This window comes from Haliaeetus albicilla, chromosome 7, assembly GCF_947461875.1.
Source record: "Haliaeetus albicilla chromosome 7, bHalAlb1.1, whole genome shotgun sequence".
In the NCBI taxonomy this organism is placed as follows: Eukaryota; Metazoa; Chordata; class Aves; order Accipitriformes; family Accipitridae; genus Haliaeetus; species Haliaeetus albicilla.
In genome coordinates this window covers 2,041,530-2,055,090 of record NC_091489.1, presented here as the reverse complement: position 1 = coordinate 2,055,090, position 13,561 = coordinate 2,041,530, and the positions used below count along the sequence as shown (strand labels likewise).

The window sequence follows — 13,561 nt, the reverse complement described above, 5'->3', positions numbered from 1 at the left end:
TTCACCCTAAGCTTCTGGCACTTGCCCTGGATGTTGGGAGGGTAAATGCATCTGAAGGTAAATGCAGCTTGAATGCAAAATCCTTCTCTCCTGAGCAGCATGGGGGAGATGGAGGCAGAGCAGGGTAGAACAGGAGCAGCTGCCTGTATGCACCCCAGTTTGCTTTCCTGGATCTTTCAGGCTGCTTCTGAGTGGTGGATGTTTGCTGGTCCCCACTTCTTGCTTCTTATCAAGGAAGACCCTTAATTGTGCACAGCTTTCTGGGCGCTGCTGTTGCATAATGAATGCTAGTTCTTACTCAGCCCAATAGGGAAGCACTGAGCTCTAGGTACCTGACATGTTTCTTAATGTCTAGAAAGCAGCTTTGCAATAAGATTTTTGTAGCTGCTTCTTAGACATTAACAGTTCTTAGAAAATTAGATAACATAATAGTACTTAGCACTTGTATAGCACAGTCCTTTCACAGAGTACTTGAAAAACATTAATCCTGACAACATCCTTGTAAGATGGGTATTACCCTCTTAATGTCTAAGACAAGCTGAAAGGAGAAGTGCTAAGACCATCAGCTGTATGATGCCTTAGCAAAAACCTCCCACTTCTGTAGCTCTTTTGTAGGTTGGCTATTGCTGATATCAGGTGTTGATGATGATTGTGACTTGTCCAAGGTCCAAAGCTTCTGTTGATCTGAGTTGAGACTTCTAGCATTAAAGTCTTGGCTGGTAATGGTTGTGTCCTGGGATCTCACCTGAAATGCAGGGTGGCAATTGTGTGAAAAGTAGCAGATAACTCTTGGTTATCTTGTGGGGGGGCCAACAGCACTATTAGAGCTCCAGCTTCCGAGGTGAAACTGGGAACATACTGGAGTAGTATGATGGGGAAACCGGTGGGCTGAGGCAGGGTGAACTGTTAATTAAAGGGATACTTGTTCCTGGACTGTGCAGGCTTTTCAACCTACCATGGTGGTGGTCCAACCAGCCTGGGATCTGTGAGCTCCAGACCTTGATTTGCAGAGAGCTGCAGGAGATAGGATCCCGAGCTCTCCTTAGTGTCCTGAACCAAAGCTTTCTTTGGATCATGGGCACCCTGATACCAGCTCTGGCAGAGAGCTTTGCTTGGCACCATGTGCCGGGGCATGCCCATCCCTAGCGCTTCTGCCTCTGGCCGTAGGGATGGGCCTGGGGTCCTGTTCTTGTGCTCTCTCCCTCCAGGCTGCTGGAAGGGAAGTGGGATAATAATGGGAAATTCCTGAGATTCCAAGGAGTCTGCGCAACCCATCTCAGTTTCTCAACCCCCTCTGCTTGAGAGCTCCCTTTGATGCTGGCTTGCTGTCTTAACCCTTTCACAGCCTCCCTGAAGAAGAGGTGTCTGTCTTGCCTCTACCCCAGGGTAGCCCTGAGTGTTGAGAGTTGTGCACAGAAACCTGCATTAAATGCTTTGTTCTTCCTACTTTGCCTGGCCATGCCTTAAAGCAAAGGGAAGTGAGAGCAGCTGAAAACTGCTGGCAGATGAGGCTTTGCCTCTGGCAGCTGCCAGCCCCTTGTTTGTTGGGGTGGAGGCTGTACGGCTGCAATGCCCAGACGTGGGGTGAGGGGAAGCTCCAGCCAGAGGACATGGGTTTGGATGTGGGTTTGGTTCCCTCTCAGCTGCTGCTCCTGGAGTATCCTGGGGAGGAAGAAATGTCCAGGCAAGGTAAGCGTGTCCAGCAAAGGACAGCCCAGGAGGAGCCCACCCTTTCCAAATAGCTTTTGCTGATGTTGGAGTTGAGGGGCAACATCTTCTATCCCCTGAGAAGGGGGTGGAAAAGCAACGTTTATCCTGGCAGGGAAGAGGCTGCTTTTCTGAACATGCCTTAGCACAGGGTCTCCTCTGTTTGAGCCATGGCCTTCTGCCAAATTCCTGAGTTTCTTTCTTCAAGAGAGCAGGAGGAAGAGGGCTGGGCTTCCTCCCTATCTGACATTACCCAGCAATAAATCTGTGTGAAGCCTTTCAAGAAGGTGGCTGGTTAACTCTGCCCTCTGCCCTCCCCGTACCCATCAGTGTTGGGAACTTGCTTGGTGGCAGATGTGATGGTCTCCACCCTCCTCACCGTTCCTCTTTTGACTTCAGCTGGGTACTGGGGTGACTGGTTGTTCACTGGAAGCAGCATTCAAGGCTGGGCTCATTTCTTTACATGAGCACTTTGAACTAAAAGAGGTAGAAGTGGAAGAAGGGCAATATCCAGGTGAAGTTTGAGGCTTCTGCAGACGAAGGGTGGGGGAGAGCCCAGCCGCAAAGGACAGGCAAGACTCTGTGTGTTCAAGGGGACCAGCTGCTCCAAATATGCATTATATGTAGGCTTTAATTTCTTACTTCTTGTGCCGAAGGGATAACAGAGCTCTGTGTTGCAGCTGGCAGGGCTGAGGCTGGGGGGATTGGGGCTGTGTCCCAAATAGAGGTGGTACCTGCAGCAGCAGAACTCTGGTCCCCTCCTTCCAGGCAGCCCTGGTGACTGGCAGCTCCATGCTTTGCCTCAGTGGTGGCTCAGCGTGCGGCACGAATCTGTGCCTTGAAAATCCTGTCTGAGAGTTCAAAGCTGTGTATTTGGTCCGGGGAGTCGGCATCTTCAGAGACATCACTGGGCAGCGCTGCTGCTTGAAATGCAGAGAGGAGCTCGTATATGCCTGGGTGCGGAGCTGTGTTGAGGTGGGGAGAAGCAGCAGTATCCCGGGCAAGAGGCTCCTTTTCTGCCTCTGTCCTGGCTACAAGGTTGTTCTGCTCTTCTCCCTTGAGGACACGGAGAAGAGACCTGAAGCTAGACTTTTGCAGAGCTGTGGGTTTGCCTGAATTCCTGCTGATGACCAAGCAATTGCCCTGTTGGATGCCTCTCTGTCCGGAAAGCCCTACCCTGGCTGCGCACATGCATCCCCTGTGCTGGCATCCTGCTGCTGGAGCATGGCTGATCAGAGGGGCTGTCTGTGCTGCCTGCACACCCCATGGTGCTGGATTTTTTTTTATTTCCTTACTGCTGCAGACTAGCTGGCAGGAAGTTAATGGCCTACTTGCTCAGCAGTCCCTCCTCCCCCACCAGGGAGAGGCAGCCTGGCCTGATGTGCAGAATCCTTTGTTTGAAGGTGCTTGGGGAGATGGTGCTGCCGACCGAGACCCTCTGCTCACCTTTGCTGTAGTCCTGGCTCAGGCTGCCCTGTGAGCGCAGAGCACAAGGAAATAAAAGTGCTGCTCTGTCTCCACATCCCCCTTGTTAAACTGCATTATTTTTTCCCCTTCAAAAAGGGGCTAAAGGCTAAGCAAGACTGCCAAAAATATCTTACGTAGGTGTGTCGGCAGGGTCCCCACTCCCTCCATCTGCCGTACTTGCGTGACTTCAGCTTTCCTTCAAGGAGCTGACTTTCCTTGCAGAGAAACCACACCCTGCGCAGTGGTAGCATGTGTGCCGATGTGTCCGGAGGGATCGGGATCTCCATGCTGACATTCCTCTTCGCTGAGTCAGGGCAAGCGGCTCCCGGCTCAGCAACTGCCCTGCCCGCCTTACCTAGACCTAGCACCTCATGTTACTGGGGCACAGCGAGTCTGAACGGGAGCTGTAAAACCTTTAATTTCTGGTGATGACCCAAAGAACCTTCCTGGCAGATTTCTCACCGTTAAAATCCCTGCCTTTCCATGCAGAGCAAGCGGCCCAATACCTCTGGGCTAACTCCTTGCTTGGAAAAAGTTAGTGAGCGGCTCTGAGCTTCACAAGGAGCCAGTGATCTGTTCCTGGCACTCCTCTCTGCTCCATCTGGTAGCAGCCTACTACATTAATAAAGTGATCTTCCAAGTTTGGGGGGGGGCAGGAAGGGAAAGAGGAACAACTGTGTTACTGGGACGGAGTCCAGGTGTTTATCCCATGCTTTATTTGTGCTGAGTTTCTGGATGAGAAGAACTGCCTTTCTGTCTTGGTGCACACACTTTGCATGCCGTGGAGCTCTGAACAGATTCTGCTTTTTGTCTTGGCGTAAATGAAAGCTGGCCTTCCCATATGCTGCTGTGGTGGGGGAAGGACCCCCAACACGCAGGGCTTTGAGGAGCTGGGGGATACAGGGTGCTTCTGCTTCACCTCTGCTGTGTTTGGGGAAGGGCTTGCTGATGCCTCTTCTGTGAGGGAGAGGGGATATGGTGTATGGGAAAGCTCTCCTGAGTAATGCTGTGATTTAATGGCTGGAAGGCTGCAAATATTAGCAAATCCTCTTTGGGGTGGAGCCTCTGGTTTCTGAAGTGCTTGGGAAGGGTTTACTCTGAGTGCTGTCAGTACCACAGAGTTCTCGCAGCTGACACTATTCCTCCTGGAAATCCAAAACCCTTCTGTAGGGCTCTGCTACCCTCCCTCCACCCCATCTGTGGCTGTTACCTCCTCTCCCTGGCTGGAGATCAGTTTAAACCAGTGATGCCCCTGCGTGCACAAGCCAAAGCATCTGCAGAGGTGGGAGAGGGGGCGAGGGGAAATGTCACCATAAGTCTTTGCAGGTAACTCTTCTCCCTCCTGGGCTCACCCTGCATTGCCATGTTGCTCCTTTCCAATAGCCCTGGGTGTTCACCACCCACCTGGCAGATGTTTCCCAACTGCTCCTGGAGTTAGGAGGAGGAGAGTATGTGCTCCTGCTTATTGTTAAAGACTAAACCATCTCATCCTAGCAAAGCAGATGGTAAGTGAGCTTGTTCCCCAAGAAACGCTATGCCCTGTAGTCAGGGTGTGCTGCATCGGTGGGTGACGGTCCTCTCGCTGTCACTGTCCTGCGGTGTACGGAGTGCGGCAAAACCGAGCTGGCTTCCCCGCTCCTCCTGCCCTGGGCTGGCAGGCAGCAGCGCAGCTCACCCTGCGCAGGGTGGGTTTGTGGGTTCAGGCAGAACTCCAGGGCTTGGCAGCTGCCTGCAGCCCTGCCCAGGGGATGGGGCAGCAGCCACGCAGCGTCCTCGGAGCCAGGAGCGCAGGGTTTGGGCTGAGTCTGCAGCAAGGGCTGCCCAGCATTGACCTCGCTGGGGTAGAGGGGGGCAGGCTGCAGATGAATGTTGACTTTCCTAAACTTGCTTATCCATGCCTGGGGCCAAAAAACATTGTGGAAAAACCCAGCTCTGTTGCGATGCCTGCTCTGTTACCATAAACAGTGGTGGGGGGAGGATGGGACGGGCACTGCTCTGTTTTGGGGGAGCAGCGTGATGAGCAGAGCCGTTTCCAGAAGTGACTTCTGACTTCACTGCTTGGCAATCCCTGTTCTCCTGCATTCACTTGAAATCTTTCCATTATGGATTAAAGCAAGTTTGTGAAAACAGGCTGTTTTTCACTTAGGCAGTATGCTGTTCTGCAACACCCTTGCTAAGTGCTGGCAGAGCCTTTGGGGACAGGGGTGAGATGGATGCTGCCTGTGCTCATGAAGAGCAGAATTGGCTGAGCAAAACCCTGTTCCCTGCTGCTGTCCTGTGCCGAGACAGCCATGCTAGAGCTTGTGGCGATGGGTTTTTGCTTCTTCTGCCTCCTCCAGCCCTGTGCTTGCGTAGCACCAGTACACTGGGTGGGCAATGGGAGTGTCTTTGAGAAACAGTATCCTTCAAAGTTGTGCTCTGAGTTACTTTATGCAAAGCCAATTTTTGGACGGGCTGTGAGCAGATGCTGGGAGAAGGCAGCAGCTGCACACGTGGAGGGCTGGACCAGCCATTTTGGCAGGCTCTCCCTGAAAATACTGGGAGGAACTGAAGTCTTTCTCTGCAGCCTGCTCTTTTATAGTAGGATGTTTGCAAGCCCTCTGCAAAGCGGCGTGGTGCTGCTTTTATTATTAAAAAAAGAACAGTTTATTTTTTTAAGCTTGTCCCCAAGAATCTGCAACTCTTTGAAAGGCAGGATGTGAACTTGGGAGCCTTCTGGCAGAGCAGAGCCTATTACTTCCTTTGTTTAACTCTTCTTTCCCAAAACCCTGATGCAGCTGCACAAAGGTGACTGTCACCTCTTGGAGGTGCGGGTTTGTGGGTGGGGAAGGGGATGGTGTATTTACATCCAGTGCTAAAGTCTGTGCTGCTGCTTGCTGGACAAGTCAGCCAAAAGCACTTGCTTAAAGCAGCCTGTACTTGAATACAAGCAACACTTTGAGCTAGAGAGGCTCTTCTAAACACTCAGTCATCTCACACATGATCTATGGTGTAAACTAGCCTTGCTGGAGGAACAGATATGGGTTTCTGAGTCAAGCTGAAGATGCAGAGTCTGGGTCCTGTAGCTAACAGACCTGCATCAGTTGGCTCTTTGTAGAGCAGCTGGATGGTGCCATGCTGCACTTAAATGAGTTTTTACAGATGTGTCCCACCAGTCTCTTTACTGAAGAAGTTTAACTCTGTTTCCAGCTTGTGAGGAGCCCCAAAGGCAGAAGTTCAAGTGCTGCCACTTAACTTGGCTTCCTGGGAAGGCAGTTCTTGGGGACAAATGCTGCTTTTAGGGCAGGACTGGGACGCACTGGGGTGCAAGTGCTTGGAGATTCACATTGACCTGGAACTGAGGTTGCTGGCAAACCCTTTATGCTACTGCTCTGGGTCTGGGAAAGTGCAAATACTGCCCAGGTGTCGTCGACTTATGGATCATAAGGGAACTGGGACCAGGGTGCTGGTATGGGGAGGAGGGGTCTGTTTTGCTTTCTAATGTCCCTGATAAAGGAGCTTCCGAGCTTAGCCTTGCCTTTGGTCACGCAGCTATTGCTAGTGGCCCCTCAAGTGAACCGGGTGAGCTCTTTCTGCTGTGGCTGTGCAAGGGTGTCTGTAGTGATTCTGGGGGAAAAGGCAGAGCTGCTCGGGGAAGGGCTGTGAGATGCACAGAGCAGACGGACCGTTATCCCATGGGAACCCTGCAACTTGCTGTTAACAGCAGGGTCAACTTTCATCTGCCTTGGAGTTGCTGTACTCAAAACAACTCCTAATGCGGGAGCCAGACAGGCTCTATCTGGCTGGAGGAGACTCGATTGACCTGATTTAGCAATGCAACAAAAAATGCCTCATCTCTGGTGGCTGTGGCTGGCCTGGCGCAGCCTCGCTGAGGTATCTTTGTCAAGGGCTCATACGCAGGGTCTTGCTGTGGGCCATTAATCTCCTCTCTTTGGAGGAGGAACTGTGTGTACTGGGTTTTTGTGGTGTTTCGAGGGTGGCAAGTGGCTGCCCCCTCTGTGGATGGCGCCTGCCAGGCTGGAGGTGTTGCTGTGATGCAGAAATCAAAGGGCTCTGGGCTGTTTGTCTCGGGACGGGGGGCAGATGCCCCATGCCGAGCTGGCGGCTGGCTGCCTGCACAGGGTAGACAACCTCTGGAAAGCGGGGCTGTCTCTGCCATCACTATGCTCCTCCTCTCCTTAGCAGACAGTTCAATTACTTTTGCAGCGTGTGAAATCTGGGGTGGCTTTTCTTAGCGTCTCTCCTGATGGGTGTAATCACCCGAGGTCCTGTGGAGCTGCAGATTAAAATGGGTATTTTTCTGCCAGCCCCGAGCAAGGATGCGACGCTGGCGCGCGCCGCCCCAAGTGCCAAGCCTTCACTCCATCACGTGTCCCTCTGCCCCACATACTCGCGTGCTGCTTCACTTAATCTGACAGCAGCCCCCCGCGGCGGGGGATCGGGTGGGGGGGGAGGGATCCCGGTGTCCCATTCGTTAAGCTCTAATCAGGCAGAGGATGGATGCCAGCAGTGTCTGCGAGGAGAGACCCCGAAACGCAAGGCCAATCCACCAGCCGTCTGGCGGCTCTGCCCCCGAGACCAGCAGGCTCCTCTCCATCAGTCGTTAAAAATAATCTGTGTCTGCTTGGCTGATGGAGCAGCTGTGGGGATGCTGAGGGCTCGACGTGCGCTCACCCTGCCTGGGCTCTGCACCCTTCATGCGTTGCAGCCCCCGGCTCGGCTGCCACGGCATCACCAAAGCCACAGAGCACCGGGCGATCCCTGAGACCCACTGAAACTTGGCTCCTTTCCTGCTTCACCCTCCTGCATCCCCATCCCCTCAGGCAGGGAAAACACCGTGATGCTCCTGCCAAAACAGGAGCAAAGCATTTGGATCCTGTTGTAGCATCAGCCAGAAGTAGGAACCGGGGCACCTCCCTACAGGTAGCTCGCATGGTTTTTTTTTTTTTTTTTTTCCCCTGGCTCCCATTTGTTCTTGAAAGGTTACTGGTTTTGCCTGAATAGCTATTACTTAGCAGCAGACTTTACACAAATGTCACATCTAAGGGTGCGTGGGACTAATTATTTCCTTGCAGTTTGTCAGAAGAGGGATGGTTTAAAGCAGCTTCTCCCCATTTGCCTTCTCAGGCTGCTTGAGCCTGAAGCCTGTGGAGCCTGGAGGGTTTTTCTAATGACCCTTTAGGGCTTCACTTTCTCTTAATGTGACTTTTGTTCCCGGCATGGTTATCTACCTGTTGCAGCAAGTTAGGAAACAAGTGTTTCTGCAGTAGAGGGAGGGAGCAAAGGGCATCGGGGCAGGTGTGCACGTGTTACAGGAGTGTACATGAGCGTGACACTGGCAGGGACCTGCTGGCAGTGGCCGGGCGAGCTCTTGCAGTGTGATCCCTTCTGCGGCTGCTGGCAGAAAGCCTCTTCCTCCATGGACTTTGGGCTCAGTGCTGCATGGAAGCTGCTGTGGTGGGCACCAAGGTTCCTGCTGGTTCCAGTTTTGGAAGCCTTTGGCTCTGGTCCTTGTTGGTGAGGATGGCTGTTTGGTAATTGCACGGGTGGATTTGGCGTGTGTTGCTCACGCTTCTTCTGAAAGTGAGGCAGGTTGAGCAATAAACACCCTCCCCTTCCCTGCTTCCCCAGCCAAAACCTATTTATGGTGACGGCTGGGGGAGGGCAGCGAGGACCCACAGCTTTGCTTCTTCCTCGGTTTTGACTGTGAGAAGGGGGAGAACCAGGTCTACTCTGCCGCAAGACCCCCCACGCGAGGAGGGACGTGCCCATCTTCGCTGCAGATCCCACAGATGCCCCGTTCCCACGCACCCGCTGCCTCCCGCGCTCCCAACCCAAGGCAATTCACTCACTGCCTTCTCATTAAGATTTAATTTATTGCTGACTATTACTGTGGCTGATCCTCATGCATAGGAGATGGTTTTCCCCTCTCTGATGTGTGGCAGGGATCCGGGTGTCTGTGTTTGTACTGGCTGGGCAGGGGAAAGCGCTGGCTTCAGTGGTGGGGGGGCTGTCACCGCTCCTGCATCAGGAACTCCCGGCCTTAAATTCCCCAAGAACTGACATGCCTTTTCTTTATCAGGCAGATCTCATGAGCTCAGGAGAAAAGCGATGCCTAATCTTAGGGGAAGACGCTCAACTTGTGCATTTCATCCTACGCCTAGCGCAGACGGGCAGATTACTCCTGCCTGCTAACAACAGTCTGTAGGGGCTCAAGGCTGAGTAAAAAGCTGCCTCAAATCCTTGGGAGGTTTCCTCAAAATCTAACAGAAGCGGAAACCTAATTCTAGCTTAGTCTGTGCGGTCTATGGCTATCTTTTCCTCTCCCTTGCCAGACTGTGGCTGTAGCAGGCCACAGACTGCTGTGAGTACCGTGTTCCTGTAAATGCAAGAAGCAGAGCTGTTAGCTGTCTTTCACTTTTTTTTTTCCCCCCCTGCAACCATGGCTTTTCAGTTTCTCTGAACCTCCCGAGGATGAATTTCTCTGTTTCCAGCCCTCACAGTGACTGGGGCTTCCCTCCTCCCTTCATCCGGAGGCTGCTGCTGGGGACTCATCTTCTCCCAAGCGTTATTAGCATGCCCAGGGCATGGGATGCAGTTGCCATGGCAATGGGATGATTTCGGCTGGCAGCACCAGCAGATAGTACGGGAGCTCCTGGGCCGTGGGCTGAGCCGTAAATGCAGCTCTGGCTGATGGTGCACACAACTTAAATTGCATTTGCCCTTCACGGGAGCCATATGTCTCCCTGCGTGGCTTTCCTGCCAGCCTGTGTGCAGCCCTCCAGCTCCGCGCCCTTCAGGGGACGGGACTGTTAAAATTGGGGATCTCTGTAAAAGCTGCTGCTGAGCAGCACAAAAAAAAATCCTCTGGCTTTGCAAAGCCCCTGGGCAGTGATGATGGCACTTGGCTCTCCTCATAGGACCAGGACAGAGCTCTGTTCCTGTCCTCATGGCAGGTCAGGGGCTGGTCTTCATAGCCTGTTGCCTTCCAGATCTGATCTGCAAATGGAGAATTGGTGATCTGGGAGGGCGTTTGGGATTTGAGCTGTTTGTACTTAAAAGGTGGCTTTGTTTTCTTTGACCTTGGTATGAGTCAGGTAGTGACTTCCAAAAAACTCAGGAAAGGGCTTCAGGATGTGAGTGGTAAGTCGGGTAAAACAAGAGACAAGTCTCAGGAGTGTCCTCTTGTGCCACTGTAAGCTGAGGTAGTGCTCTTATTGGATTAGCACTACTGTTAATTAAGGCCCAGCTCCCCCAGCAGATGTCTAATGGCACCTGGGTTTGGACAAAAAAAAAAAAAGCCTATCTCTGGCTGATGGTGTCGGCTCCTGACTGCCCAGCAGGTACCAGCCTCCCTGTAGCTGTAATGCGTGCTGCCCCTTCAGAAGGGGAAAAGAGTCGTCCCTGGGAGCAGCTGAGGTGCAGCACCCTTTGAGCAAGGGCTGTTAAATGCAAACTCCTTTGGCATGTGCTGCCTCGGCCACCAAAGCTTGCTGGCTACTAAGAAGGGTTTTGTCATCTTTGCAATGACAAAAGGGCCCGGTTCTCTCAATGCTGTCTCTTCAAGGTATGAATGCATTAACCCAGCAGCTAGTGGGATTGCAGCAGCCTTTACAGGAGCAATCTTTGCTAACCAGAGGCCAAGCTGGGCCAATGTGATTTAGACCGAGCCCCTCGCTCACCAGCCCCCCCGGCTGTTTCTCTCTGCTGGTAGCAGACAGCAGCTGGGGTGGATTTGGTCTCAAGGTGTCTTATGCTGTTTTGCTGCTTCTAAAATGTCACTCACCGGTGCAGCTCCGCAGCAGCGGCAGTAGCCGAGCCTTTGCCAAAGCATCCAGCAGAGAGGTAAGTCAGGAGAGCACCCACCCAGGCATCTACACTCCAGCGGCACTGGCTGCTGGGAGAGCAGGAACTGTGGCCAACATGTCAAGAGTGCTTAAATAAACAGCAAACCCCTGCCCAGTTCTGCAGTGCAGTGTCCGTTGCTCCTGGTGAGTGCAGGACCCTCCTGGAGAATCAGATTTTATCATTATTGGAGTCTTAATGCAGGAATTTCTCTGCAGCAAGCCGCAGGCAGTAGCTTGGTGAAATATCTGCCTTGATATTGTATCCCAGTGTGAAGCCTTGACATACCGGTGCCCGAAGGTAGTGGGGAAGGGAGCCTGAACACACAGTATTAGATCCCCTCTAATCAGATTAATCTAAACAGAGATTAAACTATATCCTTGAAGCAGTTGGTGATCTGTTGTTTGTGTAAAACTGATTCTTGTCCTTTTTTGATCTTATTGCTGGATGTTTGGGGGGCTGTGGAGGGTGAATTTAGGCTTATTTGGTGTGGGTACGGCTGCATCCTCTGTGTGTCCGCACATGCTTGTGAAGGATGAGGGCTGACTGGGGTCTCATGGCCAATACCCATCATGGGATGGCTGTCCTCAGATAGACAGAATATTTCCCATCCCTCTGGGACCCTGGTGTTGACTCCCACCTCCCCTAAAACAGGAGGCAGCTGGGATGGTGGTGATGGGACACGGCAGGGGTGATGTCCAGCAGGACAATACCTGGAGTAGGGAGGTGGTGGTGTGTTTTTTTGGGAAGCTGGCTGGAGGGTGGGTTCCCCTGCCATGCCATGGACTGCAGGGCTGGGGAGGGCAGCAGGCAGCGAGCTGCTGCCTGCCGAGTTATCTTTTCCCCTTTCTGCAAACCACATCTGCATTGTTCAGTTTGGGGGGGGGGGGTTCTCTTTATGTTTTTTTCAGTAAGCTGAGACAGCTATTTTTATTCTCGAGTTTCCTGCATTGCTGCTTTACTGAGGTATGTGCTGCTCTTGCAGGTCTGCGGTTGCCTATCTGTTGCTGACCTGCTCCAACAGCACTGCTCTAAGGCAGCAGCTTTCAACCACACTCCTCCACATGCAGCTGGCTTTCTGCTCATTTACCTTCATTTGACCACACTTCAATTAGCCTTGGGCAGAGGTGCTAATGCTGATTCTGTAAATAGATAATTGCTAATGCTGGAGCACACGAGCTCCCAATGCAAAGACCAGAGGCTTCTTAAGACCCACAAAGACCCATTTCATGTGGTCTGGGAAGGGACAGGAGCTGCAGCTATCCCATAGTTTGCTGTGTAGCCCTCAGGTGAGACCTTGGTTCAGCCACCGGCTACATGGATGGAGATGTGGGAACTGGAGGCTGCACAGTCTGAGTTATAGCCCTGAAACAGAGATCAGCGTTGTGCTCAAAGCCTTCAGATCCCCAAGAATGAGTGAGACCTCCCAGTTGTCCTCTGCAAGGAGCTGCAGTCTGCTTTCAGTGGACTGCTTAGCCCTGGTCACCTCTTTCAAGAGCTACTACTGTGAGAGGACAGTTGGATTGCCTGGCTTTGCAAGAGAATTTATCCAAGTTCTTGCATGTATTTGAAAGTGAAACTGAGCTGCAGCATGACATGCTGCCCTGATGCCACGCATGTTCAGTGTGAACCAGGGATGGTGCTGTCTCTGTGCCTCCCACCCATTCTCCTGCACTAGTCAGTAACTTTGCTAAAATCCTGCAATCTGTTTCTGCCACCCAATTTGGGAGTCCCGTTTTAACTCTTGTGAAAGAGAAACCTCTGACCCTTTCAAAAGGCAGTTTTCCCCTTCTTGCTCTCTATCTGCATTATAAACCTGAAGCGCTGCCGTGGGATGTCTTTGGTTTCTTTGCCATCCCATGAGAGCAGTTACCATCTGTTCAGTGTCAGATTTCCTCTCTGGGCTTTTCCTGGGAAGTGTTGTGCACGGAGGGCTTTGCCTCCACGGCGGCCAGCGCTGAGCAGTCTGGAAATGTTCCTCTTGCAAACAGTTTCCTCTGCACCATGTGTAGTTCTCCAGATACAGCGAGGGTGGCTGCTCGGGACAGATCTGGCTGTGGGCAAGAGCATCCTCTGTGATGCAGGACGTAGCTGACCCCGAGCGAAGGACCAGGACCTGAGTGGTAAAGCACCGCGGTGTTAGGCCTGACCCAGCCGCTTCTTGGTAGTGTGAGAGACTCTAGCAATAACTGCTGTTGGGGTCTGGTCAAGCCCAGTTGGAGGTGTTTGCACACTGAATGTACCCTGTTATGGCAGCGATTTGCCTCTTGCTCTTTTTCCCTGTCTCCTGGAGGTGGGAATGGCCGTGTGAAGCTTACCTGTCTGCTTGGACAGGGCTTGTAGCAGCCTCCAGGTTTAAGATTAGATATTTACTTTTTCCCAGTACCTGAGTTCTTCTAACTGTTAATTTATGTTTTCTATAGCAAATGCTGCATGCACTTTCAGAAACTGCTATATGGCACTTTAGAACAATAGCTGCTGGCTTGTAGCCAGACCACGAGGGAGGTCTCCTGCTTTACACTCCCATTCTGGGCATGTCCTA

General features: G+C 52.4%; 1 protein-coding gene across 1 annotated transcript in view; it reads left to right on the top strand.

Annotated features, from left to right (window-relative positions):
• LASP1 (LIM and SH3 protein 1) overlaps positions 1-13,561 on the top strand; it is a 34,977-nt gene that overhangs the window by 5,918 nt on the left and 15,498 nt on the right. The gene's annotated exons all lie outside the window — the stretch shown is intronic.